Source organism: Balaenoptera musculus, chromosome 13 (assembly GCF_009873245.2).
Source record: "Balaenoptera musculus isolate JJ_BM4_2016_0621 chromosome 13, mBalMus1.pri.v3, whole genome shotgun sequence".
Classification (NCBI taxonomy): Eukaryota; Metazoa; Chordata; class Mammalia; order Artiodactyla; family Balaenopteridae; genus Balaenoptera; species Balaenoptera musculus.
This window is the reverse complement of record NC_045797.1, coordinates 33,694,508-33,719,724: the sequence shown is the minus strand read 5'-3', so window position 1 is coordinate 33,719,724 and position 25,217 is coordinate 33,694,508. Positions and strand designations below refer to the sequence as shown.

Below are 25,217 nucleotides of genomic sequence, written 5' to 3'. Positions count from 1 at the left end.
AATGAAGAGAAGTAATAAATACAATGTTTAAGGTAAAGAATCAAGGGTCTTTTTTCTTTTTGTTTTCCTACCCTAACATATTGCAATTTTAAATATAATCGAAATAGAAAAGGGGTTAATATGGTTCTTATTTAAAATACGCAGTGACATATTTTCCTGCATGGAGCTTGTGTACTCTAGGAATCCTGAAAAGTTAAGGAGAGTTGAGGTTGTTCAAATGCATACCTGCAAATTCAGGTGAAGAAACCATTCAAGGTGTGACTCATTCAGCATTGACGAGTAGGAGAGGTGATCCTGAAGGTGAATTGACTTTCATTCACAGTCTCTTGGATTCCTCATCCTTTCACTGACCTTGAGGATCCCATTGGGTGCTATAGAGACAAACTTTGTTTCTAGGTTATATACACATTTTGCCATTTGATTTTGTTTTCTTTCTTTCAACTTCTAGCCTGGAAAATACTATTTTTTTTTTTTCTGTAGCGAAATTTATGTCTCAATTTCTGATTTATAAGACTTTCCTCTCAATGTGGATAAAGCCAAAGTGAGGGGTTGTAGAATCTTCCAGGTTGAGAATGGCATTGCCATAGAAACACTATTAGATGAAAAGTGCCCTGCGGGTCCGCCACTCTTAAGAATGGAGTAAATGGAATTGAATTGGGAATTGAATGCTCTAGAAGAGACAGATGTTGTTTCATTGGTTTTTGCTTTTGGTAACAAGATCTGGTGGAGACATCTTAGTATCAAATCTCTGCCTGCAATTTTGGAAGAACTGCTCTCTAAACATTATGAATTATTGTTAGAATGAAAAAGTACTTCTCATTGGTATCCAGATAGCCCATTTTGTTGATCAAGGTGAGTGGAAAGTCAAAAGGCAGACACAGAGAGAAGGACTAGTACAGAGGCACATAGTTAGGTAGCAGACGGAATTTGCTCCTCTCCTCCCATTTCTATATCTCCTCCTATCCCTCACCTCTATTCCTTGCCAGTTTTAACAGTGAATATTCCTATTGTGCCTTACCAGTTAGCATTCTTCAGCTGCCATTAGTTCTAAGAAGGTAGCAAGGCAGGAAGACTATATTTTTGAACTTTGGCCTAAAACGTCAATCAGCGTAGTGCAAAGTGTTTGGGAAAGACAGTCCTAACTAGTCCTCCGTGTTCATACGCCTGAGCCAAGGAGGGTGGCTTGTGGAGATGGCAGCTAACTTTGATCCTTTTTTCATTATGTGGTATCTACAGATACCTTATTAAATTAAGATACTTGAAAACTAGTATGAAGGAGTGAGAAGATTTTTTTTTCCTTTCAGATGCCCATGTCCCATATCAAAAATGAGCTCTCTGAAATACATAAGAAGAATATCTTCACAGTTCTTACCTTTTTTTCTTACACGAGGTTACCAGTCATCTTCGCAGGCTTTAGTCATGATGATGGTCAGAGCTTGGCTTTGCCGAAATCAATACAGGCTTAGATGACAGATCTCTCTATCTTACTTTTGAAAGATCTCTGCTACTTTGGAGATGGCATATTTCAACTTTGATTAGATAGGACCCTGAATATCTTTTACCCAATTGGGAGTCATCTGTTTCAGGAAGAAAATGGAGTAGATTATTTAATGACTTGGAGGTAATGTTGGAATGCCCTAATTCTTCTGTAATATACATCATATAAACCCTGTTTTAATAATGAAGCGAGTGGTTTCTAGATTCTGGGGCAACTGCCTTTTTCTTTTTCTTAGCTGGTTATTGAAATCCTAATGGGATGGGTGATGAATTTTCTTAGGTCAGGTAAACTGAAAAGGCTACAGCTGGAATTCTTCACCCAGAAGAATCGGAGTTAATACTAATGATCATTGTGAATTAGAAGATCAAAGGCGAAGCATCAGCCTGCTCTCCAAGTTGTTGCCCCAGAGGCCATTAGTGACCTGGCAGAGCTCCCTCCCAGCCTCCCGCACACCTCCTTCCCTGTGCCCCAGCCTTTCTTCCCCATCCTAGGTATGCACCTCTGACCTGGGGGAATTACAGTCGGTTGACGAGGAGGCATGGGGAAAAAAAACAATCAAAAGTAAAAACAAAAGTCCAATTTTAAAATTGTTCATTTATCCAGGTGCGCAGGACTCTTAAGCATATGAACTCTGATTGGGGCTCTATGAATTTCGGGGTGTGATTGAGATTTTTGTGCTCAGTCATATGGTGTGTTCATTTCACTGATGGCCTTTATATGGTGCCTTATATGAGGGACATTTGTAGCGTCTGGCTGGCAATTTGTCAGCTTATTCTGAAATTGTCCTTTTGTTTCCAAGGCTAAGTTAAAAATACATCGTTGTTTGGTTTTCTGATATATTCTTTTTTTTTTTTTTAATTTATTTTTCACTGCGTTGGGTCTTTGCTGCTGCTCTTGGGCTTTCTGTAGTTGCAGCGAGCGGGGGCTACTCTTTGTTGCAGTGTGCGGGCTTCTCACTGCGGTGGCTTCTCTTGTTGAGGAGCACGGACTCTAGGCACGCGGGCTTCAGTAGTTGTGGCTCGCGGGTTCTAGAGCGCAGGCTCAGTAGTTGTGGCACATGGGCTTAGTTGCTCCGAGGCATGTGGGATCTTCCCAGACCAGGGATCGAACCTGTGTCCCCTGCCTTGGCTGGTGGATTCTTAACCACTGCGCCACCATGGAAGCCCAGGTTTTCTGATATACTCTTAATCGGGTTGATTCAATGAAGGATTAGGTTCAAAACAGAAGTGCCCATGTAAGCACAGTTTATTAAGTTGATGGTTGCCCATGCACATAACTGTTGGAAAACTAGCTAGCCGTTTACACTTCAACACGTATATCAATGTCCTGTCTTCTGATACCTCTTAGTGATGATACATTTTTGAAGATAAAACGCTAAACTCAGTCAATGAATATGAAACTGCTCCTCCTCAATGTATCTTTCAGATTAAAATTAGAGCATCACGTACATATGTGTGAGCGTATTTTTTAAACTAACTCAGCCTAATCCTTAGGAATTTCATGTGACATAAGTTTGGCTTTTTACTTTCTCAGTGTTTAAGATCCCTAGTGAAGGTACTTTGGTTTAAAGAATGGAGGTTTGATGGACAGACAATCCAGTGGTTTTGTTTTAGGGAGGATTCCAGTGTTTTGGTTTGGTTTGGCTGATTGGTTGTTTTGCCAGTGGAAGTAAATGTATATGTCATGGAATTTAGCAGACTTTGACTTAACTGGAAATATCCTCATCACATCTCAGTCTTTCTTATGGAAGTGTGATTATGACTCTGTGTACATATATGTCCCTATGTACTTGGGCATTTTTCTATAAGACAAATCTCTCTGAACCCCTGCCATCCGTACCAAGCCTGGTGGGAAAAACTGATCCATTTTACTTCTTTTAATCCCCTAAACAGCTATGTTCAGGGCTCTAATTTTTCTGTTTCTGCTGATGGAAGCCAATGCCAGAGGGTAAGCAAAGAGTGGAGACCACATTGCAATGGTCACGAAACCCTCTTGGTTATGGGCCAAGCTGACCTGAGGTACACTGAATGCCATGAGACAGCAAAAATCGCTTTATTAAGGCTCCAAAGTAGTAATGATAGTAATTGTGCGGATTTACAGCAAAATGACTGCTATGGACAAACGTGCTGGTGTTTCAATACTGCCTGTCCTTCCATTTGCGAGTCCTGAGCCTGGGAAAGGTGGCTTTCGTCAATGGGCTGGATACTCAGCTCAGTGTGTCAGGAAGCAGGAGAGAGCCCTCGAACACTCAGATAAGGCGCCCATTTCCTGGTGGGCCTGTGGGCAGCCTCCAAGAGCAGAGGAGTAGCTGGAAGAATTACGCCAGGCGATTTTCTAACATTTCAAAGACCTTTCAGATTTTGTGTTTTCTTGCTATTGCAAAATGCCTTCACTCAGCAAATTATAGCCCAGGGAGTATGGCTCCCAATACAAGAAGTATTGCTCTATCTTTGGACACTCTAAAGAAAAGATAGGCCTCAAGTAACTTGATGTTATAAATGCAAGCACCCTAAGTTAGTTGATATTCAAATGAGACACAAGTTACTTGGTTTTATAATCGATTATTCAAAATCTTCTGAAATAGAGACCTTTGTTTGATTTAAATCACTGCTTGTATTTGAATGTCCTCCTGGTATTATCTCTCCAGAAAAAAAAATGGGGCAATATATATGAACTTAACCATTTAGGTGTCTTTGCTTTTCAGTTCTTAATATTCTGCGATCAGTTTTTGTCTTGTTTCCACATTAACTTTGTCGCTAGCATCCCTGTAGAGCCCACGCGCTCTCCCATGACGCAAATGACCTTTGAGAATTCGGTCTCCTAGGAAGTTCTTGGGACATCCAGAGGCCAGGAGGTGTTAATAGGAACACTCATCCTAAGAAAGATCAATGAGTGGAGAAAATTTCTATTGCAGTTTATAGAAGCTTAGGAATAATTCCTGTCCCTTATTTAAAGAAAAGTCAGTTTCCAAACTTCTTGGGGGAGGAACTCCACAAAAGTGACAATTTCATTTTTAAAAGAAATGAAATTATCTCCTGCCTACATAATGTTACTTTTACCAAGTTTTTTTAAAAAAATGATCCATTAATTGCTTGGCTCTTTTGACATTGGCTCATTCTGTCCTGTTAACAGCTGAAGGAAAAAATTGATCAAAAGGCTAAATAAACTTATAATATGTGTCTCTATGGTGCTTTGTAGTTTAATCTTTTCACATACACTGGATTCTTAAGACAATCCTGTAAGGTAGTCAGGATGACAAAAATGAAGGTGAGAGAAGTTAATGAATTTTCTCAGGGTCAAAAGCTAGGAACTGGATGAGCGGGAACCAGGGAGGGTCTCCTGCCTTGAATTTCCATGTGCTTTTTACCATGTTGCCTCCCAAACACAGAGCAAATCAAATCACCATCATGGGAGTTCAAAGGTATAATTACAGTCTCATTTCATGAGCTAGCTGATTAGTATTTTTTAAATAAAAATAAGAGCCAGAAGGTTTGGCATAAAACTTTATAGTGCAACCTGATGGTTATTGGTAACGGGGGGTCAAGGAAGGCCCATTCCCATCTAGATTCTTGTTCCAAACATATCTGTGCATAAAAAAGGCATAGCTGCAGCTATTGATATTTTGTGCAATTGTAATCATTTATACATTGTTAGAATTTCAGATTTTAAACATGAACTGTCCCTCCTTCCTTATGGAAATAGGTAAATCTCTAGTCCTGTGTATCACTAACAATGTGTGATAGTGATTTGGGGAATCTTTCCTCATGCAAATCGTAACTAACCCTTCGAACACAGAATTTAGCTCCTTGAAGATTTTTTGCCTGTCACATGTTCAGGACGCCAAAGAGCTATGTCTTTCATTTGCTTTATGGAGATAGGGGAAACTGCTTATGCAGCCCCAATTACTCTTGAAACTACAATCCAACTGTCTTTTCTCAGCAAAGAAGGCTGCTAAAGCCTGGAGAATTAAGCCACCGCTCTGGGGTATGACACTGAGGTCTGATCATTTTAAAGCTAGTAATAACCAGAATCCTAAAATTCTTATGAATAAAATGTAATTTTAGTAATGTTTCCATAAACAGTGGTAATGGTGGCATTTTAGTAGGCAGTGACATTAGTCACATCGAAATTGCACCACATTGGCTTTTAAATTACTCCACCTGTCTGTATGAATGGAATTTTCAGTGTAAAGGCAGAGAGACAGCTGCTGCTAATGTCTCCTTCTCCCTGTGCAGATAATGCTGGCAAATCTACATGCATAAAGGACTGGTTTGTGGTGTAAAATTGTACCTGACCCTGCTGGCTCCTGAGCTGCAGAGAAATACCTTTAATTACCAGTGGCTGTGTTTAGTTGTTGACATAAAAATGTCAGCTTCCAGGGGTATAACCTCAGGTTCACTCCCTCTAGTAATGTCACCCACCGTACAGTACACTCTTTTTCTTCCACCCACACCCTTAGTGAGATGGGTGAGCATTTATCTTGATGTGTTTCAGAAATGTGCAAGGCATTAATACTTAAAAGGAAAACATCTAATACCGTATGAACTTGATTGATGATCTTTCCATTGGAGAACTTTTAAAGATTAGTGGAATCGGGTTCCTTCTTTCTAGCCAGAATGGAAATATGGGATACTGTTTATACCTTCAAAGGGCTTAACATCATTCATCTAATACAGATACACGTTCTCATATGAGGATGATGGCCAGGCACTTCAGAAAGCAGAAAGGGTAAAGAATAGAGGGACTTGAGTCTATCAAATTTTTTACCATATGCCCAAGCTTCCTGTTGATATATGATGAAACTTACTTTCTGGAGAAGCCCGTTTGCTCTTGACCTTTCGGCTGTGGTCTATTGCAGCAGCTATATCGAACTAGGAATGGGCCAGCCAAGCAAGGGGATACTCCTGTTCACAATGTCTGTTGCCAACGATGTATTTGGAGAAATGGTAAATAGGAGATATACTTGTCTGGCTCGTTTGCAGGCATTCTTTTTGACTTCTTTCACACAACTCGTGTTTTCGTGTTTAATTTAACAAGGAATGAGTAGTAAATGAAAGCTGCTGCCTGAAATCCCACTGTGAGCGTGTTTTGCACTTGGCTCCCCAGTGACAAAGCAATTTGTGAAATTATGTGATGGAGTAATTAGATGAAGCCAGGGCTCCTGATTGTTGCCATGCATATGGGGCGAGGGTTTGTTGCAAAGAGGGAGGGGGAGGAAAAAAAATAGATTATTACCCTGGCAAGTTGGCTCAAAGCTTCTTCATTTATTTGTAAACAGAATATTTAGTGACCGCATAGGAAGTAGCTGTAATCACCAGCTCATAAAGAAACCACTGCAGAGCTTTTGGATTTTTGCAGAGTACTCATGTAAAATTTAAGCTGGGAGGCAGAATCCCTGTTAATGTAATTAGGATCTAATTTACCACCCTTTGCACACAGATGTAATAATGTCTAGATATTCTATCTTTAAGCACATTACATATACCTCAGTGCAGCAGTTACTGAACAGAAACAGGTGTGAGCACTTTCCTAATTCGTTTTTACACTGTAAACACATAGCAGTGTAAGGGAAATATTTACCAAAAATGAGGGGAAGGAATGTCTGCAAATGAGGCAGTAATGGACAGTTGCCCTTTATGTACTGATGGATTTCTCAATGGTTAAGTAAATTAAAGCAAATGCTAGAAAAATCAATAGGCCAGCATAGTCTTGGTTTTGCCTCATAGACTTCAGGACAGAATGACAGATGTGGTGTCTATGACCCATTTAAGTATTAATGCCTGAAGAACTGCTTCTGCATGCAAGGTTATAGGCTTTGAAACATTCTGCCCTATTACATTACAGACAATAATATTTTTAAGTATTATGGAATTTATATGTTTCAGTCAGGTTGTTCTTAGGTGATACATTTATACTGGAAGATTAGTTGCTTAGTTGTTGCAATAGCATCATAAATCAGTTTTGAATGTTCCCACATGAAAACATCTTCATAAGGCTGTAGTTGGAAGGTAAAGATGATGTATATCGAGCTTCCATGTATCGTGAAGTGACTATGCTCCGTAACACTCTATGTGGAAACCAAATTAGATTTAATTAAGGGGTAGATGCTGAGAGACTTTGGAAAAATCTGTAAAATACCATTAAAATGTGGCATTAGAATTCAGTTAATCTCCAGGGCTCTAGATGCTATATTTTACATTTGTACCAACATGGATCACGTGTCACATAGGTTGATTGTCACAACATGGGGAATTTTCGGGCTGTTGAAATGTTCTAAATGGTAGGTATTATCCTCTGAGAATGAGAAGGCCAGCCTTCTGGTAGCATCACAGAGCGTGCATTTTCCCAGCCATTGTTCCCATTACCAATGTCAAGAGAAATGGTGGAAATATGCTCCCAGTGTTGGATTGTTGATTACTAGAGACAGGAAGATGAGAAGAGAAGCAAGGCAAGATGTACTTAAGTACTGGTTTCAGGGACCAAAGCTGGCTTCCAGAGCAAAATAAAATGGAGGGTTGAACTCATTATGCTGGTTCTTTGGGGAGAAGGTGCCTTTTGTGGCAGAAAAAGAGAGCTGGGTTGGCTTGAATTCTCCTGTTTACCTTCTTATGCTGAGTGAACTTGGACAATCATTCCTGCCTTCTTTGCCCGTGACAAAGCAGACAGGGGCCAGCCTGCCTCTGGGTCTTGAAAGTCAGTGTGTAAAGGTGATACTGTGATGAACCAAATCCTTGGAAACATTGCTAGGTTGGAATGATGGAGAGAGGTAGAATGACTGTAGGTTCTAAATGGAAGATATTTTCCTGATTTTAATCTTTGTACAACATAGCAGTAGTAATTACAACATTCCTCGGAAGCTGTCTCAGGAGATTTAACAATGTACACATGTGGAGGTTAAACTGAGGTGTAAATAGTAACTTTAAAAAAATTAAAGTCTACCATCTAAAAAGTTGGGAAATGGAAATTACTACAGAACTGAAGGTTTTTTTGCTTCTTCAGAGCAGTGCTTCTTAAACTTTAGTGTGCATTCCAATTATCTGGGAATGTTTTTTTGCATGGAGATTCTCAGAGGGCTGAGGCCTGAGATTCTGCATTTTGAACAAGCTCGCTGCTACTCGTCCACAGACCAGACTTTGCAAAGCAAGGATCTGAGGAGCACAAGCAAGGTGACAGCTTTTAAATGGAAAGATGACTGTTTTTCTTCATCTTTGATTTTTTTTTTTTTAAACATATCTTCATTTATTTATTTATTTATTTATGGCTGTGTTGGTCTTCGTTTCTGTGCAAGGGCTTTCTCTAGTTGTGGCGAGCGGGGGCCACTCTTCATCGCGGTGCGCGGGCCTTTCACTGTAGCGGCCTCTCTTGTTGCAGAGCACAGGCTCCAGACGCGCAGGCTCAGTAATTGTGGCTCACGGGCCCAGTTGCTCCGAGGCATGTGGGATCCTCCCAGACCAGGGCTCGAACCCGTGTTCCCCGCACCGGCAGGCAGACTCTCAACCACTGCGCCACCAGGGAAGCCCTTCATCTTTGATTTTTAATGCTTGGATTTTTTTTCCTCTGATGTTGAAACTTAACGCATTATTTTTATAACGTCTCTTGGACTAAAGCGTTTGGTTTTTCCTCTGCCGACTTCAGTTCTTTTTCAGTGTACAAGAACTTTCTTTTAAATATCAAAGAGTTTTTAAAAAGCTAGACTTTATGTTTTAGAGCAGCTTCAGGCTCACGGCAAAACTGAGGGGAAGGGACAGAGATTTCCCATAGGCCTCCTGCCCCACACCTGCAGAGCCTCCCCAATTATCAGCACCCCCCCTGTCCCCACCAGAGTGGCACATTCCTTACAACTGATGAACCTACACGGACCCATCATCGTCACCCAAAGTTCACAGTTTACATCAGGGTTCACTCTTGGTGTGGTACATTCTAGGGGTTTGGACAAATGTATGACATGTAGCCACCATTATAGTATCATGCAGGGTAGTTTCACTGCCCTAAATGAATAGCACAGAGTTTTCACTGGGTCTCTCAGGTACCCAGAAAGCTTCTGATAGATCAAGGACTCTGCAGATATACTGACTTTTTCTTTGGGGCTTGTTGACAGTACACTTGTGTGATAGGATGGGTGAAGGTTGAATGTTACAGAATCTTACCCTTCACCCCCATGTGGCTTCAGGGCTCTGGCGATGATAGTCAGTCATGGAAGTTATCATGGGGAGAGGGCAGTGTGTTCAGTGCTTGTACTGGCTCCCGAATTCCTACTCTGGACCTCCAGATCTGGTAGCCTTTGTCAGTAAGGAAGCAACAGAACCACCAACTACAGAAACAATACATACATTTGAGGGAGAAATGCTTTTGTTCCTAGTCCTATTTGCCAACTTCAGTCTGCTCCAGGAAATCCTTTCGCATTTCCGCTGCCTTGTGTACTTTATCTGCCATGGGCACTCTCAAATTTCACAGCATCCTGGAAGATGAATTTGTTTTAAAAAGTGAGCATCCAAGGAAACAGTCACCCAAGTTCAGGAAGCGCAGAGTCCCATATAGGATAAACGCAAGGAGGAACACACCCAGTTACATATTAATCACACTGACAAAAATTAAATACAAAGAAAAAATATTAAAAGCAACAAGGGAAAAGCAACAAATAACATACAAGGAAAAAGTGAGCATCCGAAAAGTATATTCTCTCTAGTTGGGCTAAGAGACTTATTATGAATTATTATGAATAGCACATACCTATGAATCATTGCTTAGTGGGTAAATTCTCTCACTCATTAGAGTTCACAGGCTGGATGTAGTTTCTTGAAATTAGGTCATTTATTTTGGTCTAAGTCACTGAGGATCAAAGGTCACAAGGAATCCAAAAGCCATTAGTCAGGGTTCTTTTCTGGACCCCTTAGATGTCATTGTGCGAGTTACCCATGGCAGCCCGGGCCTGGCCTGCTGTCAGGGAGCTGGCAGGGTGCCTACTTTATTTCCAGTTTGCATAGATAAAAAGCAGAGCAGCTACTCTTGGAATCACTATAAAAATAAGCTTACATAAAATCTCCATTTGAAATACAGTATGTGTGTGCCCCTGCATGTGTTCTCTTACGGAGGCCAGGGGCCCTAGAAATCAAAATTAGAAAGAGAGGCATACATTTGATGGCATCGTGGATTATCCTTTGTTTTGGTGCAGGCATTTATAATTCATTGTGAGTATAGTGAAGACCAGATTTTCACAAAGAATTGTAACGACAAACCAAGTGTTTTAATTTGCGAATGTAAAATACAATAAAGGCAGCGCTTTAACCATTGTCAAATATATATGTTGCCATCCCCTCTTGATAATATTGAAGTACATTTGGCAGTAATGAGTTTATGCGTATCAGGTGGGCAAGAGATGTAGTCAAGTCAATTCATTTACTTCCCCCGTTGAGCCCTGTGGGTCTCAGGCCCACACCTTGAAGTGAAAACATTATCAATTACCAAGATGACAGGCGCCCTGGACTTACTCCTTGAAAGTGTTCGTATTGGACCAGAAACTGTGAGCACTCAGCAACATTCATCACTTCAGTGTTCAAGAGAGTGATTGAGTAAATGGTGGGGTGAATTTCCAAGGAAAAAAGGCCAAATGGACCTGCATGAAACAGCGTGTATCTGAATTTTGAAAAATCCAGCTATAAGCAAGTATCCTATTTGATTTGAAAAGATTATTAAGTACTTCGTTTGCATGTGATTCAACAGTTAATCATCGTACCCCCATTTTACGGATGGAACATTTTATAGGAGGAAGCGGGCTAGAAAAGTCTGACGATCTACCAGAGATCTTAGTGTACAATAAAGTAGAAACTGGAAAAAAATTCAGAGCCCTAATTCAGACACCAGCCCTGCTGGGTGTCACTACTTCCAGACCTTGAGACTTAAATTCATGGTTTGTTATCGCTCTTGAAACTGGCTTGCATACACATTGACTAGATCTGGTGAGAGTTGAGGCAGAAGTCCATGTGACGTCATCAGAGCCGTGTGTTTGCCCCACTTACTTGATCACAGCGGCTTTATGGCACCACCAGAGAGCTGTGGGTTCCCTGCATGGGTGCCATGCTGGCCCTGGGGTTCTCCGTGGCTGTGACGCCTGCACTGCACAAGTGTGTGTGTGGTAGGGGGTCGGGGAAGGGGGTTATGCAGCAGCAGGATGAAGGCAGGGCTCTTACCTGGAAATACCTAAAATTGTCTGGTTTGTGCGGAGAGATGGCTGGGATGTTTTCCACGATGGGGTGACCTAATCCCACTGCACAGCAGGAAAAAGCAACTTTTAAACGTGCTTGTTGTTATTTCTCCCCACCGTAAATGACGGCTAAACTTTAGGCCGCATCTACCCTTCTCTTTGAGTAACAATATGAATTGGGCCATTCACGTTTTTTCCAAGTGAGTTCAAATGCGTTTTGAGTGCCTACTGCGTGCAAGGAACCGTGTACATCTCGGAGCTCTATGAAAAGCACGTAGATCTAGTTGGTGGTGCAGTTTGCAAGAAGAACTGGAGCGAGGAGGACAGTTCAGAGACAGTGACAACAGTTCTGGTGAGAAGGTTGTGGTTGTGAGAGTGTAAAGAAATGGATGGATGGATGGATGGTGGACGATATCTTGGAGGTAAACCCGGCACCTCATAAATAGAAGCATTCATAGCTGGCACATGTGTATCATACACTGTGCTGAGTGCCAGTGATATGCCGGGGTGGGTTGTCAGTGCCATGTGTGTAGAGAATTTACAAATAATAATAAAATGACGAAAAGTCAGTCTGTTTATTATTACCACCATGCACTGGCAATTCTAAATAATGTCAGTGAATAAAAAGCTCCTCCTGGCTGGTGGGTCTCGCTAAGCACTTTCATGTTTTATCTCATGGAATTCCCACTATGACCCTCTAGGGGAGGTACTGCTAGTCTCCCTATTTCACTGTTGAGAAAACCAAGATTCTGAGAGATTCAACAACTTGCCTGAAGTAGCGCAGTGAGAAGCAGGGACTGGATTTGAACTCGAGCCCCTCTGGCTCTGAGGCCCGTTTTCATAACCACTCACGAGTGGACATTTGGCACAGAAGAGCATCAAAGGTGACTTCCCGGTTTCACGTTGGCAGTTAGGGAGCTGGAGTCTCTTTCAGGGAAGAGGGGAAGTTAGAAGGAGGAACTGGGTCTAGGGGAAGGTGAGGCATTCCGTGTGGGATACGTGTGGTTCCGGTGCTGGTGGGATGTCCGTGTGAGTTGTATGGTCAGTAGTTGGAAATGGGTTGGCTGGGGCTTCGGTGAGAGTACAAGGCTCGGTGTTACCTCCATCGAGGCTGGAGATGGATATGGAGTCATGGACCCAGAGAGAGCTGAGAGAGAAAAGGAGGAGGGCAAGAACGGAATTCAGGCAACGCCTCCTTTGAAAGGCTGTCTGGAGGAAAAAAAACCTAGAGAAAGAGACAGAGGAGCAGGCAGGAGGTCTGTCCAATGCGGAGGTGGGCTGGACTCATCTCTCCGGTCCCTTCTAGCTCCCACACTTTAATATTCTAAGAAAAGGAAGGAAGGTCCAATGATAAGGAAGAGTCCATTCCCAAACAGAATCCATCAAAGTCCCCAAACTGGCTCTCCTTTCTCTCATCCTCATCTCAGTTTAACAACATCACCATGGACCCGGAAGTTCCAACCAGGACCCTCAGATTCATCCTGGAAGGTTCCCTCTCCTCCCTGCTTCGCAGATTACTCCCTGAGTCCCATCAACACTCCCTCCTAAACACTTCTTCATTCTCTTATCCCTATCTAGTCCCGCTGCCATAGCCTCCTTGTCTCCTGCTTTCCCCTTTCCCTAATCAGCCTCCCTGCCTCCAATCAGTTGCCTCTAATCAATTACACTTGTTTGTAATTGATCCCTTACAAAGAATCCCTCATTTTGCCACCAGAGTGATTATTCCAAAGCAAAATTGGCCAAATCTCACCCCTACTTGAAAACCTGTAATATCTCCCTATTGCCCTTAGGATACAACATCCTCAGCATGCCATTCAAGGACTCTTGAGGTCTGACACTGGCCCACTGAGCACCCAGGCTCCTCATTCGGCCTTTCCATACACACTTACCTTCCCCACAGGTGCTGAATGGTCCTGTACTCTGTGCACCGGCACGTGCTGTTCCCTCATCTGGAAACTCCATGACCCCTTCTCCACTTCATACTTTTTCCTGCATCCTTCACATCTGATCTCAGCTGTCACAGCTTGGGGAAGCCATTCTTGGTCCTCCCCAGGAAAGAGGAAATGGCCCCTGCCTCCAGACCCACAGCGCCTTGATGGTCATCTGATAGAGAGCACTTGTCATGGTGACTGTTTATTTACGAGCTGCCTCCCTCGTAAATAAGATGATTGAATCTTTCACCGCTATATCTTCAGCCATAATAGAGATGCTTGATGATATTTATTGACCAAACGCTTGAGCAAAGTTTCAAAATAGAGGTGACCAAACCCTGAAAGTTTTTTGCAGTAGATAGACTGGGAAAGGTTCTGGTATAGGGATTAGGATATCATCAGTGACCTTTGAAAGACCTGTTTCAGGACTTTGGAAGAGAAAGAAGCTGTATTCTGAGGCATACGGGCGATACTACGACAGAGGCAACAAAGGTAGACCCTTCTGCAATTGCTTGAGGAAATATACTGAGGGCTGCAGTTTGGGCAGTAGCATGAGGAGGTGGTAACAAGAGGGGAAGTTTTCTCTTTTCTTTTTTTAATATTTAGGAGAAGGGAGATTTGAATGCTTACACATAGAATCATGCAGCTGTCTTTCATGGGATTGCTACTATGTTCCATGCAGTTTGTTAAAGCACAGCCTAATTATTTACTTAGGCAATAGAGAAGGAACCTTTGAAGATAAATGTAGAAAAGGACTGATGAATGGAGCAAGGATCAAGAACAAGTGGGCAGTGGAGGGGCTGAGTGGGGAGAGTGATGGGATGGCATCTCAGAGCAAGGGCTTAGCAATGCATGTGAACCAGGAGGGGAAGATGAAGGCAGGGAGATTTAGAATTAGACAAGAAGGGAGTCTTGGGTGTTCTTCTTCTGGATCTGTTAGCATACCAGGATCTGTTAGCATACCAGGAGGCAAAGTCAACTGCTAAGTGTCCAAGAAGTAGGATTGGGAGCTGGAGGAGAATGGAAGTCATTTGGAAAAAAAATGCTGTTGGGAACACAGTAGGCAGACCAAGAAAAGGAAGAAAAAAAAAAAAAAGATTAAAAAAGATAAAAGGACTTTCACAGTTCAGTTGAGAGTACATGTAGAAATAGCAGAAGACACCACACTGTGACCAAGGGCTGGCTAGACTTTTAATAGGTACATTTCATAATCAACCTGCTTTTCACATGTTAAAATTAAGGCAAAATAATGAAGTTTTAGTGGCTTTCCACAGGAAAAAATAATTGCATTTTCTATTCCTTAAAAATTCGTATCATGGGGCAAATTCATTGAGCTGCAATCTGAACTACTTAAGTTCCTACTATCATGTATAGGTTGGTGAACCTGAATTTGCATGAAAAGTTTTATCTCAGCTTTGGAGGAAGTTATCATGCAATTACTGTACATTATCTTTCAGTGCTGGTTGTATGAGAAGTTTGCAAACTTGTTATTGATAACCTTTGAACGTGAGTTCAACAAAAACCATGCAAATGCAGCTGTCTGCTAAGATAAATAATTTTTTTTCTTACCATGATATATGAGAAAAGGGGGATTTTAAATTTAACTACAACAATTTAAGACAATATTTTAAAAAACTTGAGCAACTGTAAAGGTTAACAAGTAAAATGATCTCAGGTATGCTTTTTAAATCATTCCTCTGCCAGAGTCCTGATTTTTAATAGTGGGCAGGAGGGGTGGCTGGCTTGCAAAGACTCCTTTAGATTCACGTGTTGAAGTTGAATTGATCTTGACATTACTCCAGAGGAGTCTACTATTGTCATTTTGGTTTGATGGTAAATGATATACACCTGGTTTCATGAACTAAAAAGTCACCCCACACATAATGAGCAGCTCATTGTCATATATGAAGAACAGTTGGCTGAGTGTGATCGGCTAGTCACAGATGACTCTTGTGAAGTGTTGCTGTTAAATAGAAAGGACTACTGGCATGCAGACATACTAAAAGGAAGATAGATGATAGATAGATAGATAGATGGATAGATAGATGATAGATGGATAGATAGATGGATAGATAGATAGATAGATAGATAGATAGATAGATGGCTCATTGGTTTTTCAAATATGTTTTAGGAAAAGAACTAAAATTAAATCTCCTATTCAGTACTGCAAGGCAATGTCATGACAATGTTGGAAAGCCAACTCCCAGTAGCTGGTTTACTGCGGGCATCTCTGCCCTTGTCTTTGGGATTACCGGAGCGCCACGTATGCAGTTACACAATGCATAAAAGCGTGGGTCATTTCTAGGACAGATAATTGAACATTAATACTCGCTGACATTGTCGAAGGAATGATATGTCAACCTGACAGGGCCTATGTGCTTACATCTGCTGATTGGCTGCAGACGAAGGCTCTGTGTCAGGATCAGACCCCAGGCCTGACTGCAGCAGGGCCAAGGATGACGCAGCCATTAATCATGAGCTGCCATCTTGGGCCAAGAGAGTGTCTGTAAAATCACTCCACATCCTTTGTGTGGCTCGCAAGTTGCATCTGTTGTATTCTAGAGTCTGAAGGTATGGCTCTCAGTAAAAAAAAACACCACTTCAGACTTTTGGTTTGTGTCATCTCACCTGAATTTTTAGTGAGCCAAATGCCTTCCTCCCTCTCTCCCTTCCCTTTCCCTTCCCTTTCCCTCCCTCCCTCCCTTCGTCTTTCTTTCTTTTTCCCTTTCTTTTTCTTTTTCTTTCTTTCTTTCTTTCTTTCTTTCTTTCTTTCTTTCTTTCTTTCTTTCTTTCTTTCTTCTTTCTTTCTTTCTCTCTTTCCCTCTCTCTCTCTTTCTTCCTTTCTTTTCTGAAACTAGCTAGACATTCTGAATAAATGGGCAAGTTTTAGGGGCTAACAGGGAGGTTCTGAGATGACATGTCTTTTGTTCCCATGGGAACTGATTTTGATGAGTTCCTGGCTTCCTGATTCACCGTAGATATTCAGTGTAACGAAGAAATCAAACAAGAATTAAACTGAAGTTACTTGTGGTGATTTATTTTTTGATTCTCAACAAAATATTAAACCCTGTAGGCAGATTTCTGTACAGAGGGAAAAGAGGTTTATGCAGTTATTTTCTTATCCCCGAAATCATATGAACAGCGCTTTCCTGCCTCATATATAATAAATCTTTAGTGAGTTAATCCCATTGCTCCAGTAATTCCATAGCTGACGCTTTACTGAACATGTAGCCATTCAGAGGAAAGAAAAGGAACAATCACAAGACCTCTGACACTCATCCCTTCTTAAAATCGGGGGTACTCTGGTGGTGGTTACTCTGTGTAGGTTTCCCTGCATAAAATGGGATGAAATAGGCCTCCTGAGAGCAGGCATTATCACATATTGGGTAACATCACAGATTTTTAAAATCCTAGTTGCATTGGAGCCATGAACAAAAAAAGCTTTCATCTGTAAAATCTTGTTTCCCTTTGTTATTAAAATAAATGAAGCCATTAAGCAAAATATATGCATATAATAGTGGAGTTCATCATTTGGCCTCATCAAAATGACGGAAGTTTGCATTTTTAAAAAATCAGGGCTGCCATCTTAGAAGGTTTGATGTAAGGTGCAGATCCAAATATGCTAGAGGCTTCTGAAACTTTATGCCTTGTTACATACATTTTTCTCTTTAGTTTGCTTATTTATATATTTATCTGAACCAACAAAAAGTAGAATTCTGTTTAAGAAGGCTTAGAAAAAATGACAGCACTCCCCCGCCAGAACCCTGTGACCAAGTGAATTAATTGTAACTATTGATGAGCTCCTATTGTGAATGTGTTGGAATCGAAACAATTTCCAGATACTTTATTTCCAAAGGTTTGTTTTTAATTACAGTGGCATTTGGTTGGCACGCAAGGGTGAGTTCTCGCTCTTGATCTATCCTAGCTGGAGCCCAGGCCAAAAGATTCTCTGCTCCCTTTTCTCGAGAGCACACTTTTCTGCCAAATGTGGCACTCATCCCCTGCCAAGGAAGGTGGGCGAATTGCCACTTCTGACTCCCGGCCACCAAAAGACAAAGGCTCTCAACGTCCCGAAGTCCAGTGAGCCAGAATGGGCCTCACACCTTGAAGGTTTCGGATTATTGATTTTTTTTATCCCCTATAGACTTTATAATATGGAATATTTTCTCGGTGCCTCGGTCTGTCCCCGAGGGTGATTTAGGCACTTACAGGAGTGTGTGAATCCTTGCAGGCCACTGGAGGGTCATTCGAGTGTCCTTACTCATCTGTCTGAGGCCTGAGCACATCCACACCGTCTCGCCTCCTACATCTTGCTTTTTTAATGTTTTCTTTTTTACACTCTTGTAGTACAAACGTAGTAATTATTTATCTACTTCTGTGAAGCTCAGGTCAATTCAAGAGGGGTTGTAGCTGGATATAAAACATCTGATAGGGAAAACATAACCTCCCTCCCTTTCTTTTAGCAGGACCAGCTATATGATTTGTGGAGAATGCATACATCCTCCTTATAAACTGTGCAAACTGAAATGCAGGGCTTCTAAAAAATTTTTTTTGAAGAATTTCAAGATGGTGACATCAGCAAATGAAACCAGGCATGGGGCTCTTCTGTGTGTGTGTTGGGGGGGGGCCCTGTGTGACTGCCTTTGTAGCTGCCCCATCTTTAGATATCCTGGAAGCGATTGTCTAAATAAAGAGAATTGTAAGAAAACATTAAAACCTAATTTAAACACTAGAGAAATAAATGACAAGTATTACATAGTCAAACCCTCTTCCCTACAAACTGTGAAAAAAAAAATATGTATATAATATGTTTAGTTAGATCATCCCATCCTTGTGAGTCATCTCAGATTCAGTTACTATTTACTAAGCCCTCCATCCAGGCCAGCCACCATGCCGAGCAATTTAATGTGTGTTGTCTCATTTGACCCCCGCCGGTTCTGTCATCCTCATTTTCACTGATGAGGAGGCTGAGTGACGCTCAGAAGACTGAAATGCCTTGATCAAGGTCACACAGTTAATGTGGGTTCTGGGACTTGAACTTCAGTTATCTAGCTCAATTGGTTACACCTAACGGCACCTCTTGAAACCAATAACTCTTAAAATGTTTTCCTTTAGATTTGCTATTTGTCAATGTGTAACCACATCACTGGAGCAGAAATGGACTTAATGACCCACTCTCCTGACCTACACAGGTTGATGAAACATGCCAGGTTCTCCTAGGAAGTGACTTAGGAGGGGGGAAAATGAGGCCTCTTGTATATGGTATTAGCAAACTCATGTCACACATGAAATGGCAAAGAAAGACATTAAATAAAACAAACTAAGTCTAGTTGTGTCAAAGAGAAACAAACTACCCCGTCATTGGGTAACAATAGTTCTTTCCCAAAGCCTGTTGTAGAAGGGGCAAATGCCATTATTTAAGACCTTCTAGCATTACTACTTAGGTTACTTACGTAAGTTTTGTTAGAAGTGATGACAGCCAGTTTGAAAGATGTTCTTTTTTATCTGGTTTTAGTCTGAGCTTTTGTTTCACCCTTTGTGTACAGAGCAATGCACATTTACACAGGTAAAACAGAGGCTGGGCTCACCAACTCACGGTAGCTTTCTGAAGGACGTGGCTACAGCTCTTTATTTTATCATCAAAAGATAAACTTTGAGCTTCAGAAGAGTGTAAAAGTAGGAGGCCTGGGCTCCAGGCCTGTGCGCCACAACTTCCTAACCTCATAACCTGCCATGTGTCCACTCTGAGTTTTGTTTTTTCTCCTGTAGAATGGAGGCAACATTACCTGTCCTTCCAACCTGGCCAAGTAGTGTAAGGCTTAAATTTCATAAAATATAACAAAGCTCTTTGAAAATGTAAAGTGTTATACAAATATAAAGGATATAAAAGATCACCCAACTCAAAGTCTTTAAAAAAAAGCCTCAACTAGCCAAGTTAACTTTCTTTTTATTCTTTTGCAGATTATGTTCCATTATAGGTTATTACAGGATATTGGGTATAATTTCCTATGCTATACAGTAAATCCTTGTTTCTTATCTATTTTATGTATAGAAGTTTGTATCTGTTAATTCCATACTCCTAATTTGTCCCTCCCCCCCTCCTTTTTGTAACTGTCAGTTTGTTTTCTATGTCTGTATGTTTCTGTTTTGTATATAGATTTATTTGTATTATTTTTTAGATTCCACACATAAGTGATATCGTATAGTATATTTGTCTTTCTCTGTCTGACTTATTTCACTAAGTATAATACTCTCTAGTTCCACCCATGTTGCTGCAAATGGCATATTTCATTCTTTTTTCTGGCTGAGTAATATTCTGTTGTGTATATATTCCACATCTTCTTAAGACTGTCTGTTGATGTGCAGTTGGGTTGCTTCCATGTCTTGGCTGTTGTAAATAGTGCTGCTGTGAACATTGGGGTGCATGTATCTTTTTGAATTAGAGTTTTCATTTTTTCTGGATATAGTCCCTGGAGTGGAATTGCTGGATTGTACGGTCGTTCCATTTTTAGTTTTTTTAATGAACCTCCATACTGTTTTCCACAGTGGCTGCCCCAATTTACATTCCAAGTTAACTTTGAATACCTTTATTTCTGCCACCTTTATCTTGTCATCTTGTTGATGACAGGTCCCACTCTTTTTCCTACTCATCTAAGATGTTCCAGGAACATCTGTGAGCTCTGTGGGAATGCCACAGAAAAACGTCCACAGCCCTGTGAGCATTTCCCTGTCCAGTTAGACTGGACGACTGAGAAAGCATAATTTGGGAAACAAATACTGGGGATCTGCCCAAATTTTGACTAAGACTCTTCCTTCTTCTATAATCCGCTCTGGAGACAGACAGTGAATTCACATCAATAAATGCTTTGGGGAGTTAAAAAGGGTTTGCTTAAGAAGGTTCATAAAGATAAAGGTAATCTTATTACTAAGACAGTTTAAAGTTTTTAGGTTTTTTTTTTTTTCTTAAAGGGAAATTCTCTTTAGTTTGATTGCAAGATAAGGGTTTTGTTGTTAACCAAGATAAAATATAGTGCTGAATAATCTCTTAAATTAAAATTGAAGTGTATGTTACAGAGAATAGAGATAATTAAAGAGCTTAGACTACAATGGGTAAAGGGAAGAGAATTTTCATGAAATTAGCTAAAGTAAAGGTAAACTGTGTTTGAATTTTAACTTCAGATCTGGGTGCTCTGCTGTTTGGCATACGTTGGGTTGATAATGCTCATGTGTTAAAGAATTCTGGTTGTTTCTTTGCCTCTCTCACAGCTTATAAAAATGCAAGCAGACCCACCTAATGAATATTAATAGGAATGATGTGTAGATAACACATAAACCCCCCAGATTCTGTGGACTTTGGATGGAGTAGTCAGAAAGGATTTCTGTGGCTTTATTTAATACCAAATTTACATACTTTTAAAGAATAAACATCATCTTAATTTTATATATCAGTATTCCTGGAGAGTTTAGTGAAATAAAAAGCTTAATTTTCCTTCCCTGAACATTATATTCACCAAGGTCTGCATTTTAAGAGACAGGAAACTGTTAGCTAAAAAAGAAATTAACTTAATCCCCCTTCATTAAGTTCCAGGTTTTTTTTGTTACTTAGAGACAAGTAATAATTATATCCACAGCAATGCAAAGCAGTTTTACACTTTTGTTATACAAAGAACTGCAGTTGTTAAGGTGACAGCAAAAGAAAACGAGAACACTGATAAATACTGATACATTTTGTTTCCTGAAATCTTCTCTGACTCTTGAAAGTAAATTTCACTCAGGTGCCTGAGCAGCATTTTAATTCATTAACAGCAGAAATCTACACGTGATCTTAGAAAATGTCAATCAAGTAGCTAAACAATATTTTCCCAGCTAAGGTTATAAACACGACAGCTAAGTGGGTGGAAGAGATCTCAAATGACTGTACATCCCAGTTCTTTTAGAAAGCCTAAAAGGTGGGCATTTTGTTTTCAAATTGCTTTTTTTGGATGGAACTTTCAGCAAGTACACAGTAAATCTCAGCGGTGTATATTCTTTAAAGCATATACTTTCTCTCTCTTTGGCGTTGTGAAAAGACATTTTCAAGTTTAGCTTTACAAAAGGGGGAAATCATTAAAACGTAGTTTGCATCACTTCATTCCGTTATTTGTCATCTTTATGGCTGTTCTGTAGTTTTCACGGCACCTTTAATGGTAAGCTTGGTCAGGAGAGGTGAGCAGGAATGTGCATCGACTTGGCTGCGGGTGCTGCTGACAACGTCTGCTAGCTGGGCTTCAATCCATGTCCCTGTAGATTTTAACGTCCCCACAGACTGCTGGCAGCCTGCTTCCAGCTGTGGCAGGCATGATGCAGTGAATTGCTTTTGAATGTTCTTTACTCAAATAGGCAGTAATTACAAGCTTAAAGAGGTTTAGGTCCAGTAAACTACATAATCACCCCTGAATTAGCCTGGGCTCATCAGTCGCAGTCCGGCAAGCTCGAGTCTGCTGTTTGTATGCAGCCTTGATCACATAACAACCTGATCAGCAGGTGTGGAACAGCCAGAGTCCCCCATAAACACAACTGTCTACTGGGGACAATGATCTCTAATGAGATGAGGCTACACCAGCACTGTAATTTAAGTGGGAAAATTAGCACTAGAGAACGAGTACCAGTTCCAGGGGTCTTTAGTCATATTGGGAGCGCAGGAATTCTCCCTCTGTCTCTCCCTAGCTGTCGCTTTCTCTCTCTCAAAACAACTTCTCACCAAGTGTACTGCTTTTGCCTCTCACTTATGGATACTTTATTCTTTCCACCAGGGTTTTTCCTCAATATTTAAGGCTGGACAGGGTGTCTGTAAAGGCAGTAACGATGACTGTCAACAGTCTCATTCCAAATGGTACCACTGTATTTCATCTTCCTTGTCTTTTCTTCATGGCTTCAAAACACTTTCACTTTGATTTTTAAAGTGGAAAAGTGTTCTACAGGTTGGGGATAGGTCTCCTTTTAGCTGGCACGCTCTCAGCAGTAGCGGAGATGAGCTGCATGTAGTTTGGAAAAGATCCTTTACTTTATTGGAGTTTATTGTATAAACTGGTCACGAACTTTCTTTTCAGAAAAGTGGTCCAGGATGGTGTGAGTGCTTGTTTTGTTGCTTTATTGCTGCAGTGAAAATTCTTGGGGGAGAGCCTGTGTGTCGAGACAGTAGTCTCCTCTATTCTTTCTTCAGTCCTGTAAGATGGAGAACTTGTTTATTACATTGCCGTTGGAGAGTGGGAAGGAACTTTTGCAACAAATATAAACCCAACAACAACACGTAGAGCGGATTTTGGAGAAACTTTGGGGGAAATTACACATGCTAAAAAAGATAAACAGAATAACACAGGAATGAAGAACATGGGCTGCAGAACTAGGTTTCTTAGGGTCAAATCCCAGCTTCATCCTATTTGTGAGTAACTTAGACTCTGTGCCTCAGTTTCCCCATCTGTAACATCAGGGTAGAAACACTGATCTCATAGACTTGTTATAAGTATTAAACAAGTGAATACTGGTAAAGCACTGAGAACATTGCCTGATGCAGAGTAAACATTCTAAAAATGTCAGTTAATAAAGTAAATAAAATCTGTATGCTTTTGGGATTTGTAGAACTGAGTGGAGAAGGATGAACAATTGTTAAAATGGGGCTGCTAGTTTTCTGATGTTTATCTGAAGTCATTGACTTATAAATGCCAGTTGAGATGTTTTGGGTGCTCTAACTTCAATAGCACTCATTCATTCATACAACAGATATTTATTGGGCACAGAACTGGGCTAGTTGCCTTGTAAATGGCAATGCATTCCTTGTGTTTTATTAGTATCCTACTAAAATGAAATGGTTCCAATGTAATTTAACTCATATTTGATTAAGAATCACAAAACAAATGAAGCAATTGGTAGAAAAACACACAACAATTAATTTCAAAGCAGACAGTTTAAGGCATATTGTAATGCAGGTGGATGAAAGAGCAGGCATTTTGTTTCTATGACCCGTAAAGAGTGTTCTCATATATGACCTACCATCATTCTTGTGTCTATACGCAACACTAGAAGAACGGTAAAGTGATGGATGTATTAGTTTCCATTGAGTATCTTGTAGCAAAATTTCCTATTGCTTCCATTAACAGAACTGAGTTGTAGACACATACACATTAAGATAATAGCTTCTTCATAAAACGAGTAGTAATCATCATCTATATTCATGATTAACTCACCAGGAATGAGTGGGATTGCTCCACCCATCATTTAGAAAACAAAATAATTTGGAAGTGAATTTCTCAACTTGTATGTTATCACCAAGTTTCAAATCCCAGCTCTATTACTTACAAGCTTGTGTGAACGTGAGAAAGTAATTTGTCCTTTCTACGCTCAAGTTTCTTCATCTATCAAATGGGTATAATAGATGAGCCTCCCTCATAAAGTTTTTGTGAGGATTAAATGAGTTAATGCATGTGAAGGATTTGGAACAATGCCTGGTACATCCTCACTTCTTAATACGTGTTACCATTACTACCTCTATCACTCTTACTAATACTAGAAAGCTGCTATTAATAAAGTCCCTTTGGATAGACGCTGGAGGGAGAATGTGGGGAAAGGTCCTGGTGAACTAACTTTCACCTCACAGCTCCATCCCTGCCCCTTGATATTTGCCTGCAGGGCAGAAGCTGTGGGGATGTGGTGGAGGAGAGGAAAGCAGCAACTCTTCCTGGATGAAGGCTATTGAAACTGCAGAGAAACATTCAGTCACCTCTCACCACAATGGATAACTTTGTTCATGTTCCATTAGAATATGTTTTGGTTTTAAAATGTTTACCTTGCAAAAGGGAATGGAGAAATGGGAAAGAAACATCAGTGGAAGGGTAGCCAAGTAGAGAAACTCAGGGGAGGGCAGACCTGGCTCCAGAACTAAGTAGCTGTGAGCCTTTGTTCATGTTTTGGGACCTAGCCAAGCCTCAGCTTCCTCATCTATAAAATGGAGCTAAGCATAGCCCCTACTCATGGGGGTCACCAAGAGTACATGCGATAATGCATGTAATGCATATGTCCTACTGACAAACGGTAAGAGTTCAAATGAGCTATTATTTAAATGATTTGAAAAGGACACAAAAGTGAAGCATGGCCCCTTTTCCCACCCCCACTCTCATCCCCCTACTCCTCTTACCCTGTTTTTCTTATTGGCCTTTTTGTGTTTCCTTTATAGCCATGGTTTCCTACTAAGAGAATCAATATTCAGGAGTTCATTACTCATCATAACTGTTCAAAATAATTTAGCACTCTTCATGAATTTTAATACTTTTAGGAGGAGGATATAAGTAATTGCTAATTTAGAGTCTAAATTTTATGTCTTTAATGCATATATTTAAAAATACGCATGGAACATATCTATAGCTACTGAAGAATACATCTAAAACATAGTTATTATAATGGAATTGCAAGCAACTTAAAAAAAATTCCCCAATACAAAGGACTATGAAATCCCTTAATGTAGTATCTGTTTTTTTCTATTTAGTGCTTTTATTTTATATTTAATTAATATTTACAAGAATTAAAGATCAGATAGGAAAGACAGGCGAGGCAT

The 25,217-nt window shown here is 40.6% G+C and overlaps 1 protein-coding gene across 4 annotated transcripts in view; it reads left to right on the top strand.

Moving 5' to 3' along the window:
- Window positions 1-25,217, top strand: part of MEIS1 (Meis homeobox 1) — a 138,417-nt gene that overhangs the window by 81,293 nt on the left and 31,907 nt on the right. The gene's annotated exons all lie outside the window — the stretch shown is intronic.